Here is a 19,681-nt window from a genome sequence, read left to right as displayed (position 1 = left end):
GCTGTGCTCAGGTACGTAGCTAGGCGGGCGGGCCAGGCAGGCTGTGCTCAGGTACGTAGCTAGGCGGGCGGGCCGGGCAGGCTGTGTACAGGTACGTAGCTAGGCGGGCGGGCCGGGCAGGCTGTGCACAGGTACGTAGCTAGGCGGGCGGGCCGGGCAGGCTGTGCACAGGTACGTAGCTAGGCGGGCGGGCCGGGCAGGCTGTGCTCAGGTACGTAGCTAGGCGGGCGGGCCGGGCAGGCTGTGCTCAGGTACGTAGCTAGGCAGGCGGGCTGTGCACAGGTACGTAGCTAGGCGGGCAGGCTGTGCTCAGGTACGTAGCTAGGCAGGCGGGGCAGGCAGGCTGTGCACAGGTACGTAGCTAGGCAGGCGGGCCGGGCAGGCTGTGCTCAGGTACGTAGCTAGGCGGGCGGGCCGGGCAGGCTGTGCACAGGTACGTAGCTAGGCGGGCGGGCCGGGCAGGCTGTGCACAGGTACGTAGCTAGGCAGGCGGGCTGTGCACAGGTACGTAGCTAGGCAGGTGGGCCGGGCAGGCTGTGCACAGGTACGTAGCTAGGCAGGCGGGCCAGGTAGGCTGATTCTCCTGCAAAGCAGCAGCCAGGGCTCAGCGCAGGCCCACGCACTGCAGAAGGGAAGGGCACCATTTCCTTTCCTACCTTGGCTTTTCTTACCTTAGCAAATCAGCTCTAGTCAAAGCTGGGAGCCCCTGCGGAGAGCTGTGGGGCTGGCAGGATGAGAGACTCCCAGCCGGTGCCCAGAGTGTGAGCCGGGACTCGGGAGTGAGTGGGGATCCCTGCAGCACCTCAGGGGGGGGAGGGGGAGAGGGAGAGGGAAAGGGGGAGGAGGCACACACCTGCTTGGCAGCCCTCCCCCGGCACCCACCTGGAGGAGACACCAAGGGGACTTCCGGCCAGGAGATAGACATCTGGAGTGGACCTCACTCACCTGAGCAGCTGCTGGGGCTTCGGTGAGTGTTTGACCCTGTGATCCACACACACACCCCCCCGTGCCTGCAGCCCCCTCTCCTGCCCAACGCTGGGCAAGGGGCAGCCCCATCCCCCACCCCCAGTGAGGCTATGGCGAGGGGCAGCAGGGGAGGAAAGAAGCCACATGTGATGGCAGTCCCCTCCCCGCCAGCACCCACCGACCCACCCCAGGAGAGATGGGGAGGGGGGCTTCCTAGACCTGAGCAGCTGGGGCTTGGGTGAATTTTGTGACAATCTGCCCTCCCCCCCCCCCCCCACACACAGCCACCACCTCGCAGCCCCCACTCCTGCCCCACGCTGGGCAAGGGGCAGCCCCATCCCCCATCCCCAGTGAGGCTATGGTGAGGGGCAGCAGCAGGGGAGGCCACACGTGATGGCAACCCCCTCCCCGGTACCCACCATAGGGGAGGCGAGGGGGCTTTCTGGACCTGAGAGGGGCCCTAGGAGCATGTGCAGTGACCGTGGTGCAGAGTGAGTGTGCTGCCGGGGGGGGGGGGGGGGAGAGGAGGGGTCCCTCCCCCGGAGTTTGCTGCTGCCACTGTGTGGGGGGGAGTCCTCTCTGCCCCTAGCCGTGGGGCAGCCTGTCTGCACCCCAAGCTCCTCATCCCCGGCCCTGCCCCACCTCAGAGCCTGTGCCCCCAGCACCCCAACCCTGAACCCCAGCCCTGAGCCCCCTCCTGCACTGTGATCCCCTCATCCCCAGCCCCACCCCAGAGCCCACACCTGAGGGGAAAAACACACAACTTAAATTTGGCGGTCAGTTTGGGGTATCATAGTGTTTAGTACAATACTTGACTATTTTACACCCTTTAAAGTATATAACTGGTTGTATACAGGTGTGACGAAGTGGGAATGTTCTTAATGTTTTCTCTGAGTATTGTGTGGGTGCCTCAGTTTCCCCTATGCATTTCTTAAGGATCTAGATGGTGGAATAAGGGGGGGTGATTGTTGTAGAGCCCCAGAGGGCCAGTGTGATGCTGTCTGCACAGAGAATGGCCGACACCCTGTCTCCCGGCAACTGATGGCCTGGGCCCCTCACCTGCAAGGTGCCAACTGAAGGTGTTGGAGAACAAAGGGATCAGGGGGCCTCCTAATGCCTGGAAAAGAGACAAAGGCCAGAGGAGGGAGTGTCAGTGCTTGTGCGGACTCCTGGGAAGCGCACGGTGTGGAAGAGGATTCTGGGATGCTCTGGAACTACTCCATATGAAGCCAGTCAGGACTCTGGGGGAGCCTCCTCTCTCGGAGCAGACTGTCTCCAGGGCAAGACGTTCACACAGCTTCCACCTTCCTGGGTCTGACCTCGGAGCATTCAGCATCCTCTTCCACACCGTGCGCTTCCCGCAGCGAGTCCACACAGGCAGGGCTCCTAGGGAAGCCAGAGGGTCCTGCACCCCAACTCCGCAGTCAGACGTGACTCTCAGCCAGCCGGTAAAACAGAAGGTTTATTAGACGACAGGAACACAGTCTAAAACAGAGCTTGTAGATACAGAAAACAGGAGCCCTCAGTCAGGTCCATCTTGGGGGGTGGGGAGCCCAGACCCAAATTCTGGGCCTCTCCCCATTTCTCCAGCCAGCTCCAAACTCCTCCAGCCCCTCCTCTGGCCTTTGTCTCTTTTCCAGACAAGGAGGCTACCTGATCTCTTTGTCCCCAACACCTTTAGTTGGCACCTTTCAGGGGAAACTGAGGCACCCACACAGTATTCAGAGAAAACATTAAGAACATTCCCACTTCGTCACAACAGGTGCAACAAAATATAATATATTGAAGCAGGTGAGTGCTGCTTCTGACTTTCCACTTTTAATTGACCCTTGTAATCTTGTGGCGCCGACGCGTTGTAGTTTCATTTTATCCCAGCAACAAATTCTTGATTTGTAGGACCACTAATAATCAACAATGGATACATTCTTAATAAAGTTACCCAGAGAAAAAGAAGAAAAGGGTAATTCATCAAGTGATGGCCTGAGTTCGACACCCAGCTTTCAAACTGAAGTTATACAAAAGAAAGATGCGGCAAATCTACAAGATAAGAAAAGGAGTTTTCAGCAGTCTTGGCTTCAAGATTTAAGTGGTTGGAGTACAATAACAAATTAAACAGAGCTTTTTGCTCAGTCTGCAAAAACTGTTCTGGAAAGAAGATCTTCATATTTTCTATGAAAGCCGAACCAACATTTATTTCGTCTCGATTTCGAGATTGGAGACACGCATTGCGTGGTTTTACATCACATGAAAAATCCTCCGGTCACAAGGCAGTGGTAATGAAGTCTACTGCTCTGCAATCACAGGTAAATGTTTCTGCACGAATGTCAGCCAGTTGCAGAAAAGAATCACAATCAGCTAGGACTGCACTGCACAACATTTTCACCAGTGTTCAGTACCTAGCTCAACAAAGAATAGCATTACGTGGACACAATGAGAGTGATTCCAATTTGATGCAGCTCTTGTTGCTACGCAGTACAGATTCTGAAGAACTGAGACAGTGGCTTAAACGCACAAAATACAAGTGGCTGTCACATGAGGTTATTAACGAAATAATCAAAATGATGGCGCTAAGAAAAATTGTGCAAAAGATAAAGGCTTCTAAGTTTTATGCCATTGTAATGGATGAGACTACCGATTTGTCAAGAAAAGAACAAGTAAGTTTTTCTTTAAGGTTCTTTTCTAGTGAAGACGGGGCGATTTATGAGGAGTTTATTGGGTTTTACCAAACTGACGCAACGGATGCTGCTTCTCTTTTCAAAATTGTGGAAGATCCACTTCTCAGGTGTGATTTGCCCTTTTCTGATTGCCGGGGGCAGTGTTACGACGGAGCCAGTAATGTGTCCGGCAAATTTACTGGGGTCCAAGCCAGAGTGAAGGATCGAGAGCCGAGAGTGGCATTTGTGCACTGTGCTGCACACTCCCTTAACCTTGCCACGCAGGAAGCCCTGCATAATATTCAAGAGTGTCATATGTTTCTGATGGTGAAAGATCTCATCAATGCCTTCAGGGAGTCACCAAAACGTATGGCAGCATTCAGAGAGTTTCAGAGTGAAGGGGAACCTTCTTTACGACCATTGTGTCCATCTTGTTGGGCACAAAGGATCAATAGAATTAAATCACTGCTCCACAACTACAAGGCCATGATGAACTGCCTAGATGAACTTTTAATTACTCTTCCAATGAATTTGGCTTAAAATGTCGTGGATTCTCGAAGCAACTTCAATCTTTTTCAACATACTTTACACTAACAGTTCTTGTGAAAGCCATGGGTCCTGTAGAAGAAGCTAATGCAAAAATTCAAAGCCCAAACGTGTCATTGACAAGTGTTATGAAGAAAGTTGGCCTGTTGCAAGAGGTGTTCAGTGGGATGCGCACCGACTCATCATACAATCACTTCTGGGAAACAACAATAGAGAAGGCAAGAAATCTTTATTTAGATGATCCTACACTCCCGAGAAAACGCAAGCCACCGAGATGGTTCAACCATGGAAGCCTTCCTCACACCTTCAGTGACCCCAAAGAGTATTTTCATCAAATATATGTTGAGATCATTGATGCTTGCAAAGTTGCCATTGAACAGAGGTTTTCAACAGAAAGCTTTACATTTGCAGTAAAATTGGAGAAGCTTATAACTGAGGCAGCAAATGGCTCGAAACAGGACATTGTCCCAATAAGTGAAGCTTTCCATGGTGACATTAATACGGAGAAACTATTTCTTCATTTAGAAATGTTGAGTGATATTTGCAGATCGAGAAATTGCCAGCTTAATTCAGTGAGTGAAGTGAAGCAATTTCTAAAACAAAATGAAGGCTTGAGTGACATGTTGTCAGAAGTTACAATTCTCCTGAAATTATTCTACACAATTCTGACTACAACCTGCACCAGGGCCGCCCAGAGGGGGGGGGCAAGGGGAGCAATTTGCCCCAGACCCCGAGCCCCGCAGGGGCCCCCACAAGAATATAGTATTGGAACTCTTTTTTTTTATGGAAGGGGCCCCCAAAACTGCTTTGCTCCAGGCCCCCTGAATCCTCTGGGCGGCCCTGACCTGCACTGCTGAGCGATCATTCAGTTGCTTGCGCCGACTGAAAAATTATTTGCGAATGACAATGGGCCAAGAACGTCTAAATCACTTGGCATTTCTGCACGTTCATAAGAATTTTACCTCTGAATTGGACATTGCAAGTCCCCTGGATGACTTCATTTCAAGAACCAAACAACGACGAAAAGTGTTTGCTGCCTCCTGAAGAACATGGCAAAAGAAGGGGCTATATTTGTTTTAATTTTAGAAAGTATTTGCTTTGGAGGGTTATTGATCAAACAGTGTTTGGTTGTTTCCATATTCAAGAGTATTAATAACGTTGATATTCTTAGTTAAATAATTTTTTCTTACGATAGTGATATTGTGCAATAAAGAGAAACTTAAACGCTTACAGCTTCCAGTCCATTTTTAGACTATTTAATAAAATATATATATCGGCTTACAAGGAGGGAGGGCGGGGAGGGGGATTAGACCCATTCTGGGCACTACCAAAAATTATAAAACCTGCCGCCTATGGGATCTGCCACTGGCCTGCTGGGGACCTTGGCCTTGCGAGCTGCTACTGCTAAGAGCTGGGAATTATTATTATTATTATGGCTGGAGGGGAAGACCCATAACAGGAAAACTTGGATTGTGCCATTTTTGTGCTTTTCTTTTCTGCCCAGAAACTCCCCCGCTCCAAAAAAGCCTTGTTTCCTGCTTATCTTTGAGCTTAGAGATGCCAGGCGCTCCCTGGTTGTTCTGGAGGCTGCTTGGGAGCCCCAGGGATGAAGCGTTGGGACTTTTCTCAGTCCGTCTGCAAAACACCTGGGTTTTAGCAGTGTTTTTCTCCCAAGTTGTCAAGGCTGCTTCCCCACTTTGAACTTTAGGGTACAAATGTGGGGGCCTGCATGAAGACTTCTAAGCTTAACTACCAGCTTAGATCTGGTCCGCTGCCACCGTTCCCAAAGCTAATTCCCTTCCCTGGGAAGCCTTGAGAAACCTTTCACCAATTCCCTGGTGAATACAGATCCAAACTCCTTGGATCTTAAACAAGGAAAAATCAATCCGGTTCTTAAAAAGAAGGCTTTTAATTAAAGAAAAAGGTAAAAATCATCTCTGTAAAATCAGTATGGAAAATAACTTTACAGGGTAATCAAACTTAAAGAGCTCAGAGGACTCCCCTCTAGCCTCAGGTTCAAAGTACAGCAAACAAAGATAAACACTCTAGTAAAAGGTACATTTACAAGTTGAGAAAACAAAGGAAAACTAACACGCCTTGCCTGGCTGTTTACTTACAAGTTTAAAATAGGAGAGACTTGTTTAGAAAGATGTGGAGGACCTGGATTGATGTCTGGTCCCTCTCAGTCCCAAGAGCGAACAACCCCCAAACAAAGAGTACAAACAAAAGCCTTCCCCCCCCCCCCCAAGATTTGAAAGTATCTTGTCCCCTTATTGGTCCTTTGGGTCAGGTGTCAGCCAGGTTACCCGAGCTTCTTAACCCTTTACAGGTAAAAGGATTTTGGAGTCTCTGGCCAGGAGGGATTTTATAGTACTGTACACAGGAGAGCTGTTACCCTTCCCTTTATAGTTATGACACGCCCCCCAAATCACAGATAGTGTTGGATGTCCGGTTCCACACTGGCTGTGATTTCTTCCTGGAGCTCTAGGAGAAAACAGAGTTAATAAGACACATGTACCTTTAGACATACTACTGATTATATAAAAACTAACAATATGTTCCATTCCAAGAACAATTTTTAACCAGTTGACTCTGGGAAACTTTCCCGGGAGAGTGCATCAGCCACTTTGTTAGAATGGTGCAAAGCTTGTGCACAGCTCCTTGATCTGCTGTCACTGCAGACGTCCAAAGGTCGTGGAGAGGTTCACCTCTTCCACGCCACCATCCTTTTTTCCTTCATAGTAGACACCTTCAGGCCACTCCGCGTCATCTGTTTCCTGGGCTGTAAACTGGCAAACGTTTAATTCTCTGGAATAAAAGGGCTTAAGAGAATTAACATGGTATACCTTAGGCTTTATGTTGGAGGTGGGGGAGGCTATGAGATAGTTAACAGCTCCTAGGCGCTCCTGGACCGTGAATGGTCCTTCCCACGACGCTTCCATTTTATGGGCCTGGAGCGCCTTTAAGACCATGACTTGGTCTCCTACTTTGAAGGACCGTTCTCTGGAATGTTTATCATACCAGGCCTTTTGCTCTTCCTGAGCATCCTTTAGGTTTTCTTTAGCAAGGGCTAAAGAGTGTCGGAGGGTGCTTTGTAGGTTGCTTACAAAGTCTAGAATGTTAGTTCCTGGGGAAGGCGTAAACCCCTCCCATTGCTGCTTCACCAACTGTAATGGCCCCTTAACCTCGCGGCCATACACAAGTTCAAATGGTGAAAACCCTAAACTGGGATGTGGTACAGCCCTGTAGGCAAAAAGCAACTGCTGCAACACTAGGTCCCAATCATTGGAGTGTTCATTTACGAATTTACGTATCATGGCCCCCAAAGTTCCATTAAACCTCTCCACCAGGCCATTGGTTTGATGGTGGTAAGGGGTGGCAACCAAGTGATTCACCCCATGAGCTTCCCACAGGTTTTTCATGGTCCCTGCCAGGAAATTAGTTCCCGAATCTGTAAGGATGTCAGAGGGCCACCCTACCCTGGCAAAAATGTCTGCTAATGCCTGGCACACACTTTTAGCCCTGGTGTTGCTTAAGGGTACTGCTTCCGGCCATCGGGTAGCAAAATCCATGAAAGTCAGTATGTACTGCTGTCCTCTGGGTGTCTTCTTTGGGAAAGGACCCAGAATATCCACAGCTACTCGCTGAAATGGGACCTCAATTATGGGTAGTGGCTGGAGAGGGGCTTTAACCTGGTCTTGGGGCTTTCCCACTCGTTGGCACACCTCACAAGACCGGACATAATTAGCAATGTCCTTGCCCATTCCCTCCCAGTGGAAGGACTTCCCCAACCGGTCTTTGGTTCTGTTCACCCCAGAATGGCCACTGGGATGATCATGGGCTAAGCTCAAGAGCTTTACCCGATACTTAGTGGGAACTACCAACTGTCTTTGAGGATGCCAGTCTTCCTGGTGCCCACCAGAAAGAGTCTCCTTGTATAAAAGTCCTTGTTCTACAACAAACCAGGATCGGTTAGAAGAGCTGAGAGGCGGTGGGGTGCTCCGTGCCGCCGCCCAAGCTTTCTGAAGGCTGTCATCTGCTTCCTGCTCGGCCTGGAACTGTTCCCTTGATGCTGGAGACATCAGTTCCTCCTTGGACTGGGGCTTGGTCCATCTGGAAGCGATGCAGGTGCTGGGGCTGTTTCCATTGACTGTGAACCGCTGTCCGCTGGTGCACTATGTGGTATTTCAGGCTCTGGCTGAGCCTCTTGGGTAGGGTTATCTGCTGCTTCCGCCAGTTCAGGCTCGCTGGTGCCCTCTGGCATTGGAGTTGTAGACGGGTTTGCAAGTGCTGGACTCAGTGCTGGCAATGGTTTTGGTGCTGGTTGCGTTGCCAGTTCCGGTTCTGGGACTGGCTTTGGCTGGGTCTCTGGGATTGGATCCACTATGGCTGTTGCAGTCGTTGGCAGGGGATCCGGTTCCACCACCTTTGTTTGGGTCTCTGGTAACATAGACGGGGCCCTGGTGGACAGCTCAGGAACAGGGATGGGTGTGAAAGCTTGCTTAGCCTGGCTGCGGGTGACTATTCCCACCCTCTTGGCTAGCTTCACATGGTTGGCCAAGTCTTCCCCCAGCAGCATGGGAATGGGATAATTGTCATAGACTGCAAAAGTCCACATTCCTGACCAGCCCTTGTACTGGACATGCAACTTGGCTGTAGGCAAGGTTACAGACTGTGACACGAAGGGTTGAATTGTCACTGGAGCCTCTGAGTTGATGAGTTTGGGATCCACTAGGGATTGGTGGATAGTTGACACTTGTGCCCCAGTGTCCCTCCAAGCGATAACCTTCTTTCCGCCCACTCTCAAGGTTTCCCTTCGCTCCGAGGGTATGAGAGAGGCATCTGGGTCTGGGGATCTTTGGTGTGATTGTGGTGTAATGAACTGTAATTGGTTGGGGTTCTTGGGGCAGTGAGCCTTTATATGTCCCAGTTCATTACATTTAAAACATAGCCCTGCTAAGGTATCACCGGGCGATGTTGGTTGGTGGAGACTGGTGGGGTGGGGTGAGAAGGCGTCTGGGGTTTCCCTTGGGATGTGGGTGGGGCCTTGGGTTGCCCCCGGTGGTAAGGTTTTGTTGCGGGTTGCCCCTTCTGGTATTCGCTCCAACTGCTACTAGTTTTTTTCTTTTCTGCCACCTTCACCCATTTGGCTCCAATCTCCCCCGCCTCGGTTACAGTTTTGGGCTTCCTATCTAGGATGTACCTTTCTATTTCCTCAGGAACGCCCTCTAAAAACTGCTCCATTTTTACTAGGGAAACCAGATCTTCCAGAGATTTAACATTTGCTCCCGATACCCAGGCATCACAATGTTTGTCAATGTGGTAGGCATGCCGGGTAAATGACACGTCTGGTTTCCACCTTAGGGCTCTGAACCGCCGACGGGCATGCTCAGGTGTTAGCCCCATTCTGAGTCTGGCCTTGTTTTTAAAAAGTTCATAACTGTTCATGTGTTCCTTAGGCATTTCAGCCGCCACCTCTGCTAAGGGTCCACTGAGCTGCGGCCTCAGCTCTACCATGTACTGGGTTGGAGTGATGCTGTATCCAAGGCAGGCCCTTTCAAAATTTTCTAAGAAGGCCTCAGTATCATCGCCTGCCTTGTAGGTGGGGAATTTTCTGGGATGGGAAGTGGTACCCGGAGAGGAGTTGTTAGGATTGGCTGTTGTATCCGGCCTAGCCCTTGCTACTTCCAGTTCATGCTTCCTTTCTTTTTCTCTCTCCTCCATCTCTTTTTCTTTCAGCTCCATCTCTCTCTTGTGGGCCTCCTCTTTGGCTTTTTCTAGCTCCATCTTCTCTTGTGGGCCTCCTCTTTGGCTTTTTCTTCTTTTGTAGTCATTTTCCTGTTTCTTGTGCTGGGTCACACCCCTCTGCAGTTGACTGAAACTGGGATGCACTCAGCTCAGGCTGCTGCTGAGTTAACAGACTTTCTAACTAGCTACTCCCGAGGATGTAAAAAGAAAAAAAAACAATTCAGCTTGTAAATTCCTTTTACCAGTTGTTTGCTCATTAATTGAACCCTTCTCTTAACAAAGGCTCTTGTTAAAAAAACTTAACACCTCTGCCTTCAGGCAAGGAGAGATAAGATATGCATCTACCTTCAGCTCTGCTTTCCAAGCAGCTAGAAGGAAAAAAAAATCTTACTGGCTTTTGGGTTTAAAATGATTCCCACCGCTATGCCACCATGTCAAGGCTGCTTCCCCACTTTGAACTTTAGGGTACAAATGTGGGGGCCTGCATGAAGACTTCTAAGCTTAACTACCAGCTTAGATCTGGTCTGCTGCCACCATTCCCAAAGCTAATTCCCTTCCCTGGGAAGCCTTGAGAAACCTTCCACCAACTCCTGGTGAATACAGTTCCAACCCCCTTGGATCTTAAAACAAGGAGAAATAAACCATCCCCCCTCCTTCCTTCCACCAACTCCTGGTGAATACAGATCCAACCCCCTTGGATCTAAAACACCCTTCACATCCACCCAGGTGGTCCTTCCCAAAGTCGCTGCTGAGCAGGGTCCAGCCCCCCAGCCTGGACAGATGGGCTCACCCAGTGTCCCAGGGGGCTGGCTCCCCCGCTGTGATATACAGTTCCTCTAGCTGGGGCCTTCTCTCTCTCCCCTACTGGGGCCAGAGGTGTCTCGGAAGATCTGATGTGACACAACAATTCTAAGAACAGGATCTCTAGAGAAGGCAGAAGGGGCCAGCGATTATCTGCTGTCTGGATCTTGCTAGTGGTGAAAGCAGGCCTCCTGGGTTCTTATCCAGCTTTGGGAGGGGAGCGGGGTCTACAGGTTAGGGCGGGGGCTGGGAGCCAGGAGCCAGGACTCCTGGGTTCTCTCCCTGGCTCTGGGAGGGGAGTGGGATCTCGTGGTTAGAGCAGGGGGATGGGTTCTATCTCTGGCTTTGGGATGAGAGTGGGGGTCCAATGGGTTAGAGCAGGGGGGACTGGGAGTCAAGACTCCTGGATTCTATTCTTGGCTTGGAGAATATTGAGGGATCTAATGGTTAGATCCGGGGAGGGGGCAGGGGCTTTTCCCTTGCAGGCAGCTGGGTGGAGTGAGCTGTGAGCATCTCAGACCTGTTCCTAAGAAACGTGTCTGAAGCACAAAATCCACACCCCAGACGGCGTTAACCTGCCCCTCGCTCGCTGAATGAGCCATAGGGACTGAGCTCTCCTCTGCCCCCTAGAGGGGAGGGGAGCATTAGCGGGGGGGGGCATGAGTATGGGGTAGAGAATGGCAGGGCCGGCTTGGCTTTTTTGCCGCCCCAAGCAAAAAAAAAAAAAAAAAAAACCTGTGGGGGGGGGGCGCCAGAGCGGCAAAGCACGCGCGCGCATACACACAAAACAAAAAACACCTGTGGGGTGGCCGGAGCGGCAAAGTGCACACACACAAAAAAACACCTGTGGGGTGGCCGGAGCGGCAAAGCGCGCGCGCACACACACACACACACACACACACACACACACACCCTGGGGGTGGCCGGAGCGGCAAAGCAAAAAAACAAACAAACCTGCAGGGCAGCCGGAGCCAGGGTGCAGGGGGACTCCCTGTGCTGCAGACGTGCAGCGGAGTGCGCGCCCGGTCTAGCGGAGGGGAAGGGGGAGGGAGTGGGGGGGAGACAGAGAAGGGGGGCGGCCAGGGCTTCAGCGGGGCGCTCACCACGCGGCCCCTCCTGCTGTGCCACCTGCCGGGAGAGCTCTGCGTCGCTCCGGTCGGCTAGGAGGGAAGGATGCGGGCTGCCCTGCCGAGTTTGCTGCAGGGTGCTCCCCCCCCCCCTCCGCGCCGCCGCCCCCCTACAGGGCGGCTGGAGCGGCAAACCAAAAAGAAAAAGCAAAAAAAAGGCCGGCCGGAATGCCGCCCCTTGGAATCTGCCGCCCCAAGCACGAGCTTGCTCGGCTGCTGCCTGGAGCCGGCCCTGCAGAATGGCTCAGCAAAGACCCCACGGGGAATTCAGTCTCCATGGCACATGAGCCGCGCCTTATCTTTGTTCTGCCAGAAGCCTCCAGGTGGTGCTAGTACAATTTGTCCTTAGTGTGTGTGACGAAGTGGGACTGTTCTTAATGTTTCCTCTGAATACTGTAGGGGTGCCTCAGTTTCCCCTATGCATTTCTTAAGTCTCTAGGTGGTAGGATAAAGGCCACTTTGCATAAATGGCCGACACTCTGTCTCCTGGCAACTAATGGCCGGGGCCCTTCCCCCCTGCAAGGGGATAGTTAAAGGTGAAAAAAAAGATCAGGTGACCTCCTGGCCCAGGAAAGAGACAAAGGCCAGAGAGGAGGGGCTGGAGAGTTTCAGTTTGAAGCTGGCTGGGGATGAGAAGTGAGTGCAGATGGGGTTGTCTGCCTCGCTGGGCCCCAAAATGGACCCAGCTGAGGGGTCCTGCTCTCTGTACATACAAGCTCTGTTTTAGACCGTGTTCCTGTCATCTAATAAACCTTTGTTTTACTGGCTGGCTAAGAGTCACGTCTGACTGCAAAGTGGGGGTGCGTGCAGAACCCTCTCGCTTCACCAGGACCCCGCCTGGGCGGACTCGCGGTGGGAAGCGCACGGAGGGGCAGAGGATGCTGAATGCTTCAAGGTCAGACCCAGGAAGGTGAAGCCGGGTAAGCTTCTTGCCCTGAAGACAGTCTGCTCCAAGGGAGAGGAGGCTCCCCAGACTCCGTCAACCGCACCATCCCCGACACCGACAGCCCACTGCGCCCGGACATCGTCGTCATGGACGAGGACCGAAAAAAGATCATCCTCGTCGACGTGACAATCCCCTTCGAGAACAGGACCCCGGCCTTCCGCGAAGCCCGAGCCTGCAAACTAGAAAAGTACGCTCCCTTAGCTGACACCCTGCGGGCAAAGGGCTACGAGGTTTACACCGACGCTCTGATCGTTGGGGCCCTGGGTGCCTGGGACCTCTGCAATGAACGTGTGCTGAGGACCTGTGCGGTGGGCCGTCGTTACGCGCGGCTCATGAGACGCCTAATGGTCTCGAGATATTTACACAGAGCACATCACCGGCCACCGCCAATACCGGGAGTGAGCCGGGGAGACCTCGTGCACCCACAAGCGGGAAGAGACCTGTAAACCTCCCCTGTTGGACTTTATCCCCTGAGCCCTGAACCCACCAAACCTAACTGAACTCCATCATGCGAGGGTCACCCATCCCCATTACCCGGCCCGCTTAATTATGTACCCACGACTGCCTGTACTCTTTTGTATGAGTGATGTACCCTCACTGCTTGCTGACTGTATCCTGATCTCACCCACCGTATACCCCCCCCATTGGGGACAGTGCAGACTGTATATGCTATGTGCTGCCCCCTATACTCTGTATGTTACCCCCGATGACCAATAACTGACGCTTCAAATTCTCTGTATCATTTATTTTTAAATATTTTCTAATACAATTTTACATCAGTTGCCCCACCCCAGAGGTGGCTGCATCTCAGTGCTGGGCGAGCCATCCCCATGGGGCATTATGTGCGACTGTTCCCCGGCTGCCCTGTGCCAGAGGTGGCTGCAGCTCAGCACCCGGTGAATCATCCCTCCCTGGTATTATGTGTGGCTCTTACCCAGCTGCTCCACCCCAGAGATGGCTGCATCTTAGCACCGGGTGAGCCGTCCCTGCCTGGTGTTATGTGCGGTGTTTCCCGGCTGCTCCACCCCAGAGGAGGCTGCATCTCAGTGCCAGGGGAGCTGTCCCCACGCAGCATCTGTGTGCAGCTGGTAACTGGGTTATATGGTGTTTGGATGAAGGAGTAATTGAATTTTTAAATATAAGATCTTATAGGTTTATTATTAGTTATTATTTGCACTGTAGTAGTGCTGAGCCCCAAGCCCGGGTGAGCACCCCAGTGGGCTAGGAGCTGCGCAAACACAGGACTCTTAACCCCGGCTCTCACCCCCCACCCCCGATTTTTCCCCTTCAGCCCCTCTTCTGCCGCTACCTAGAGTAGCTTGATCCCCCCAGGCCAGTAAATTTCTGCCCCCTGCTCAGACCCTGACAGCCCCCCGCTGCTATTTGCCCCCCTTAATCCTTTTAAACCCCCCCAAAGAGGAGGCAGCAAATCGTAAGTGGAAGTAAGGGCAGAGAGAGGGCAGTGGCAACAGCGAAGGTTACTGGGCATGCTCAGTTCGGGTGAGCATGCTCAGTACACCCAAAGTAGGGAAACGGGAGCAGGGTCTGTTTGTGTCGCTGCAGGCAGGGCCGGCTCTAGGCACCAGCAAAACAAGCTGGTGCTTGGGGTGGCACATTTTTAGGGGCAGCACGGCCGGCGCCAGAATGCCACCCCTAAAAATGTGCCCCGGCCGCCCTAGCTCACCTCCGCTGCTGCTGCCGCTCACGCGCCATGGCTCGCGAAACAGCTGATTCGCGCGCCGCTACTCACCCTCCCTCCCAGGCTTGAGAGCCTGGGAGGGAGGGGGAGACTCCGAGTGGCCGCGGCACAGGCGCCGCTTCTCCCCCTCCCTCCCTCCTAGGCTTGAAAGCCTGGGGGGAGGAGGCAGGGCTGGGGATTTGGGGAAGGGGCGGAGTTGAGGCGGGGCCGGGGGTGGGGTAATTAAAAAACGGGGCGGCCAAAATTGTTTTCGCTTTGGGCGGCAAAAATCCTAGAGCCGGCCCTGGCTGCAGGGAGTGGGGCAGGAGTCCCCCGGCGGCCCCGGCAGCGGTGGCCAGAGCGTGCCGCGGGGCTCCCCGGACTGCCCAGGGAGCGGCAGCCCGGGCAGGGATCCCCCGGCGGCTGCTCGGGCAGCAGTGGCTGGAGCGCGCCACGGGGCTCCCTGGGCTGCTCGGGCAGGGGCGGCCGGGGCGCGTGGCAAGGGTTCCCAGTCTGCACGTGGGGCAGCGGCTGAGGCGCGGGGCAGGGATCCCCCGGCGGCTCAGCCAGCAGTGGCTGGAGCACGTGGCAGGGTTCCCCGGGCAGTGGCAGCCAGGGCGTGGGGCAGGGATCCCCCCTGGCATGGGCGGTGGGGGGGCTGTGGGCGAGCCCCCTCGTGGGTGTAGGTGCTGCGGCTCAGTGGGGCACTTACCAGGCATCAGGAGCAGCAGTTGTGCGACGGCTGGTCTCCCAGGCGGCTGGGACCCGAGGAGGCAGTCCCCCGGCGGGAGGAGCAGCAGCTGGGCGGCAGCAGGGTTCTCTGGCAGCGGGGGCGCTGGGGGGCCGTCTCTCAGCAGCCGCAGCTGCAGGCGATCGGTCCGCGATGCTCCCTGCGGTAGGCGCGTGGTGGGGCAGGCTCCCTGCTGCTGGCCTTCGGCGCGAGGCTTCCCCGGCAGCAGGAGCGCGACAGGGCAGACTCTCGGTGGCTGCAGCCGCTGGTGGTCGGCCAGAGAGTCTTCCGGCGGCAGGAGAACGGCGGGGTGACCCCTCGGCTGCTGGAGAGCGGGGTGGATGTTCCTCCTCTCCGTGATGTCCCGGCAGGCTGGTCTCGGGATGTGGGAGCTTTCTGTGGCAGCATCTCGAGGGGGGTCCTTCCCGCTCTCGCTCTTTCCTCTACAGCTGCTGGTTTGCCGTGGCTCTGAGACCCCGAGGGTCTTTTTCGGGGCAGCGGTCTGAGGAGAACCGGGGGCAACGGCCGGGAGCCTGTGCAGGACAATGACCGGGAGCCTGTGACGTGCTGGGGCAGTGGCCAGCGTTTTGGGCAGTGTTTTACGGGCAGCGGGATGCATCCCATTAGCTCTTTTTTAGAGCAGCAGATATAGTGCTTCAGTGTAGCAGCTTATCAATAAAAGAAATTATTAAACTGATAAGAACAGATTTAAAAGTTTATTAGAAAATGATTCAAAATAGATGATCCATAGAGTTTGAAAAGTCAGTTATTGGTCATTGGGGGTAACATACAGAGTATGGGGGGATGCTAGCATTTTGGTGTTGGGCAGCACATAATATATACAGACTGCAATGTCCCCAATGGGGGCGTAAACGGTGGGCGAGATCAAGATACAGCCGGCAAGCGGTGAGGGTCCATCACTCATACAGAAAGTACAGACAGTCATGGGTATAAGTAAGCGGGCTGGGAAATGGGGATGGGGTGACCCTCACGTGGTGGGGTTCAGTTAGGTTCGGTGGGTTCAGGGCTCAGCGGATAAAGTCCAGCAGGGGGGGTTTATAGGTCTCTTCCCCCTTGTGGGTGCACGAGGTCTCCCCGGCTCACTCTCAGTATTGGCGGTGGCCGGTGATGTGCTCTGTGTAGATGTCCCGAGACCTAAAAAAGGCCAAGAAACACCTTCCGTTTCAGTTTAAGATGCTTTGAGACTCTAAACACAGCCTCTGTCTCTCCCCTGCCCCCCCCCCCCCCCCCGCACACACACACACACACACACAACCACACTCCAAACACAAGTTCCCGGGAGTGTGAGATCCCAGGAGCACAGCACTTACCCTGGCCCTGGGGCTGCGTTAGCCTCTGGGAGCCCCGTCCGACAGTAACCAGGGAGGCAGTGGGCTACGGCAGATAGACAAACATCCCTGCTCATGGATTTGTAACCCACTAGCCCGTGTGCTGGGCTGGCAGGGGTTGGGGCTCAGAGGAGGAAAAGGAACTGTGATAAAGACTTCCTGGCTCTTAATGGCACCAGGTTTGATCTTCACATGTCAAGAAAAGCCAGTGGTGAGAGGTGGGGGGTAGGGGATGGGCAGACTGGGAACCAGGACTCCTGGGTTCCATTCTCAGCTCTCCGAGCAGAATGGGGTCTAGTGGTTACAGCGGCGGGCTAGGATCCAGGATTCCTGGATTCTATCCCAGCTCTAGGAGGGGAGTGGGGTCTAGTGGTTAGTGTGTGTGTGGGGGGGGGGGGGGGAGTCTGGACTTCTGGGTTCTATCCCTGGTTCTGGGAGGGGAGTGGGGTGTGGTGGTTAGAGCAGGGGGTGGAACTGGGAGTCAGGATTCCTGGGGAAAAACCTGCAGAGGCTGGTTTGGAAACGTCACAAGCAGGCGCTGGAAGCCGGCCCCCTGGGCAGGGCGGTGGCGGGAGTCCACAGTGAAGGAGCGAGGACTAGCTGGGCGAATTACGAGCGCCTGGCACATGCTGGCTGCTCTGCTTCCCCCCTGCCCTGAGCAGCCACCAATGTAAATCTTTGCCAGGCGCAGTTCACACCTAGACCCCCTGTTCTGCCTGCTGCTTTGCAGAATGTGGTCTGGTCCTTGGGCCTCCCATTCCAGGTTCCAGCCCCGGCAGGCCTAGTTGACATCTGGCTGTGTCTCACTCCCCCTGGGAGAAGTTAAGCCCTGCACGCCCAATGGAGAGCTTCACACCCAAGCAAGTAGGGAAACTGAGTCATCAAATGATTACAACCCCCCCCACATTCTCCACCAACCTCCCCCCTGGGAAGGAGATTTGGGGGCGCAGAGGGCTCTTTAACCCAGCTGACAAAGGCAGAGCGAGACTTGATGGCCGGAGGATGAAGCCAGACAAATCCAGACTGGAAATGAGGAGCAGATTTTCCCCAGGGATGGAGCAGATTCTGCAGCCCTTGGAGTCTTTGCATTGAGATGGGGCGCCTCCCTCTAAAAGCTCTGCTCTAGCTCCACTACCAGATATGGGCTTGAAATGTACAAAAGGGGCAGAATTAAGGGTGTTCTAGCTTGGCCACCGGATATGGGCTTGTAATCTATGACGGGCGCGGCTATGTCTGTTGGTCTCTTGGAAAGGTCCATTCCTATTGGTAGCTGTCCAGTGGCAGTGAGTTCCACAGGCCTCGGCACATGCTGTGCAGGGCAGGAGGTCCTTGTGTTGGGAGCAGTGGAAGTGAACTGTGTGTGGTTGTGTCTCTGAGCATGATTGTGAATATTCCGGTGTGTGTGTGTGGGTGATTGTGTGTGTGGCTGGGGGTGTGATTGTCCCTCTCTTTGTGGGGATGGGCTAGTGTGTGCCCCTGGTGTGTCGTGTGTGAGTGTCTGGGATTGTGTGAGTCCCTTTGTGCATCAGCGTGTGTGACTGTCTCGCTGTGTGGAGTTGTGGAGGGGTGTGTGTGTGTGTGTCACCTGCTGCAGGATACAAAGTCCTGCAAAACCATTTCCTACCGGTTAGCCGGTAGGGGAAGCACAAGGGCGGGAACTCGGGGGAAGAGGCGGTGCGGGATTGGGGAATCGGGAAAAGGGGCGGTGCGGGGGCGGGGATTCGGGGGAAGAGGAGGTGTGAGGGCGGGGGATCTGGGAGAAAGTGAAGCGCAAGGGGGGGAACTCAGGAGAAGGGGCGGTGTGAGGGCGGGGCCTTGGAGGAATGGGCGGGGCTTAGGGGGAGGGGCAACGTGGGAGCGGGGATTGGAGAAGGCGTGAGGGCGGGGACTAGGAGGGAAGGGCGGTGCGAGGGCGGGGCATCGGGGAAGGGGCGATGCGGGGACGGGGATTAGGGGGAATGGGCGGAGCGAGGGCGGGACCTGCAGGTGAAGGCGAAGCGTGAGGGAGGGGGCTCGGAGGACGGGGGGGCGGGCACGTTCCGGCGCTGGTGCCCCCCCACCCCCATTTTTAGGGACCGGAAATTCCATCGCCCCTGCACAGCCCCCGCCCCCGGAAAACTCCCCTTGATACACAGCCCGGCTCTCGCTGCCCGGCTCCCTGCGCTGAGCGCAGCAGCTGGGGGGAGCTCAGGGCAGGGCCGGTGCGGGCCCGGGGGCTGGATCAGTGGCGGAGGGACGCGCCCCGACGGGCCGGTTCCGAGAGCGGGGCTCCGGCAGCACGTGGCACACAGCGTCTGTTGCAGGCAGCGAGAGTAGTGGACACCGACGGGAGGCGTCACACGTCAGTGGGCGGGGTTATGCAGATCAGCGGTGTCTGGCGGCAACACAGACCAGCTGGCTGATCCCAAGGAAGCGGGCGGAGAGAATTCTCTGTGTGGGAGCAGAATTCGGTGTGGAGAGTTGGTGCTTTGAGTGAGTGTATCGGAGTCACTTCGGGGCAGCGATTGGCACGTAGCTAGGAAGGTATGAAAGCAGGTCCTGGTGACATTGAAAGCAATGGGAGCGCGAGGGGAGCGCGCTGTTCCGAAGAAAGGTATCGCTTCCCGGCTCTTTGAGCTCTGGTCAAGTGTAGTATCTGTTCTTATCAGTTTAATATCTGATATGTTCTCGATGTGAGAACTTTATATTAAACAGATTTTTGGAACAGGGAGTTGGACTAGGAGCTTGCTTCTTCCACTCCATGCATCAACCTGGTATTGCAGTACTTCCAGGTATGGTGCCTTTCCCTTTGGGGAGAACATGCTGGTTCAAAAAAAAGAAAAACGGTGTGCTATGTCAGTGCTTGTAATATTTAGCTGTGTTGTTTTCTTTTTTCTGATAAGGTTTTACCTATTTGGGTAGTTTTTTTTTTCATTTCTATTATACTGTTTTATCAAAGTTTGAAGGGATTGGTTATCACGCGTTACGGAAGTGTGGGATTTGGGTCAGTGTCTCAGCGATTTCCCCACAGAAAAGAATTGTTCCATTCCTTTCCCCTTGTGCAAATATTCCCGTTGTCACGTAGGGAGCAGGATGAGATCACATGGAGGAGAGAGGACTATTCCAGGAGCTGCAGTATGGAACCAGCCCAGATCCA

General features: G+C 54.2%; 1 non-coding gene across 1 annotated transcript; it reads left to right on the top strand.

Moving 5' to 3' along the window:
- The first annotated feature begins 19,140 nt into the window (after positions 1 to 19,140).
- Positions 19,141 to 19,332, top strand: LOC135892865 (U2 spliceosomal RNA). Its single transcript, XR_010562318.1, has one exon. It is a non-coding gene; the product is annotated as a U2 spliceosomal RNA (small nuclear RNA).
- Positions 19,333 to 19,681: the final 349 nt, after the last annotated feature.

This window comes from Emys orbicularis, chromosome 20, assembly GCF_028017835.1.
Source record: "Emys orbicularis isolate rEmyOrb1 chromosome 20, rEmyOrb1.hap1, whole genome shotgun sequence".
In the NCBI taxonomy this organism is placed as follows: domain Eukaryota; kingdom Metazoa; phylum Chordata; order Testudines; family Emydidae; genus Emys; species Emys orbicularis.
The sequence above is the reverse complement of the archived record's forward strand: the minus strand, read 5'-3'. Positions and strand labels throughout refer to the sequence as shown.